Source organism: Lontra canadensis, unplaced genomic scaffold (genome assembly GCF_010015895.1).
Source record: "Lontra canadensis isolate GAN:19392208 unplaced genomic scaffold, GSC_riverotter_1.0 scaffold5, whole genome shotgun sequence".
Taxonomy (NCBI): Eukaryota; Metazoa; Chordata; class Mammalia; order Carnivora; family Mustelidae; genus Lontra; species Lontra canadensis.
Window position 1 is genome coordinate 32,212,523 of NW_022630999.1, and position 2,457 is coordinate 32,214,979.

Sequence of the window (2,457 nt, forward strand, 5' to 3'; positions counted from 1 at the left end):
CTGAAAGCAAATCCTTGAGCACCAAGCAAAAGATCCTTTGTAAAAAGATGGCCCTTACTTACTGCCTTATCTTGAAGGTGGAGATCTACCTGTCCATCGCTTTGTCCATCCACCAACTCATCCCTCCTTCTCTACATCTATATTTTTATCTAAGAATTTAGAAATAAGAAGGTGTCACAGGAACATATACTCACTTTTACTTGGTTTAAAATATAAAAAATAAAGATATACTTTTAAGTTAAAAAATAAGTAAATATGATTTGAATGATTTGATTTGACAAGGAGAACTGGCTTTGCCAATTAATTAAAATGGTAACATTCCAGATGGGTTGAATATGCAGCTCTACAGGTTTTCGTTCATTTGTCGCAGCTCTACAGTTTTGATGAAAATATACTGAGAAATTCTTATACAAGAAACATCTTGCAGGGAGTCCTGGGTGGCTCAGTCAGTTAAAATATCTGCCTTCAGATCAGGTCAGGATTGAGTCCCGCATTGGGCTACTTGCTCAGCGGGGAGCCTGCTTCTCTCTCTGCCTGCTGCTCCCCCTGCTTGTGCACTCTCTCTCTCTCTCTCTCTCTGACAAATAAATAAAATCTTAAAAAAAAGAAAGAAAGAAACATTAGGCCAGAAAATAGGTCATTGCCACTATTTAAAATTGTGACAGGAGCACCTGGCTGGCTTAGTCAGTAGAGCATGCGACTGTTGATCTCAGGGTTGTGAGTTTAAGCCCCACGTTGTGTAGAGATTACTTTAAAAATAAAATCTTAGGGCCTCCTGGGTGGCTCAGTTGGTTAAGCTGCTGCCTTCGGCTCAGGTCATGATCACAGGGTCCTATGATCAAGTCCCGCATCGGGCTCCTTGCCTGGCAGGGAGCCTGCTTCTCTCTCAGCCTCTGCCTGCCACTCTGCCTGCTTGTGTGCTCTCTCTCCCTCTGACAAATTAAATAAATACATAAAATCTTTAAAAAATAAAATAATATAAAATCTTAGGGGCGCCTGGGTGGCTCAGTCAGTTGAGTGTCTGCCCTCAGTTCAGGTCATGATCCCAGGAGCCTCCTGTCATCTGGCTCCCTGCTCAGCAAGGAGCCTGCTTCTCATTCTCCTGCCTGCCACTCTGCCTGCTTGTGCTCTCTCTTTAGAAAAATAAAAACAATAAAAATCTTAAAAAATAAAAAGTGACGAGTTTTGGGGTTTCAACTTAAAAAAAAAATCTTTGTTGGAGTATAAATTTTTAAAATTCTTTTATAAGACACAGAAACAAAAAAGTTTAGAGACCACTGCTCTAAGCACTGGGGCCATAGGGAAGAGTGAAAAAAGACCATTCACATCCCTGTCCTCTCAGAACTTAAATTCCAAGTAAGGTGTTTAAAATCTTAAGTCAGATGAGAGGTCTTCCCTGACCTGTCACTCTACCTCATTATTTTTAAGAAGAAAACCACAGGGCCCAAATGGCATCACTTAGGACAAATCACCAAGCCCAGCTGAACACTTAACCTAATTGCACTTTCAGCCTCTCCCAGAGATGTAGTCTTAATTGGGCAGTTAGAAATGTTCTGGTCAAGGATGCCTAGCTGGCTCTGCCAGTGGAACAGGTGACTCTTGATGTCAGGGTTGTGAGTTCAGTTGGATGTAGGGATTACTCTAAAAAAAATCTTTAAAAAAACAAGTTCTGTCTGGTCAGAACCAGTAATACCTAATTGGTATTATCTGACACCAGATTGGTATCAATCTGTCACTTGGGCCCTCTCCATCTTCCCCCCACCGAGGCAGATAACATAATCAACCTAAAACCATTTTGTCTCCCAAGAAAAGCGTCCGCACTCTAAATAATCCTTTTTGTTTACTAACTCTTTGTCTTATCTACAAATCCCATCTTTTTTGTAGCCCTTTGGATCTTCCCTCCAACTGCAAGATGGGAAGCAGCCTCATTCACGAATAACTTAATAAAGCCGATTAAATCTTCAGATGTACTTGACTTTTGTCTTTCAACACTTTCCTGGCAATTAAAACTACCTGAGAGTATTTACTTCTTTTGTCTAGCATATCTCGTGAGGACCTTGTCTGTCTTGTTTCGAGGTCGTGTTCTAGTGCCTAGAAGAGCGTCCGCCACGAATACATACACAGTAAATGCCAGTTGGGTAAATGAATGAATTTTGTTAATTGTGTGATCATTTCACAGAGGGGCCGACTGAAGCCCTTGAGAGACAAGCGCTAGGTAAGTGTCTTTGTCCAGGTTAGACCAAGCACAGGGCATCTCTTGGCCGATTCCCCTCACTTTCTCTGCCCCTCCCCCACCATTAGAGTCCAAAGGGAGCGCGCAACATTTCCCGGGGTGAGGTTCTCTCCGCAGTGTCGTCGGGATCCCGCCAGGTGGCAGCAGAGGTGGCGGCACAGAGTCGACAGGAGCGGGCGGCGCGGGAAGGAAAGTTTCCGCTTCCGGAAGGGGGCCGATCGTTT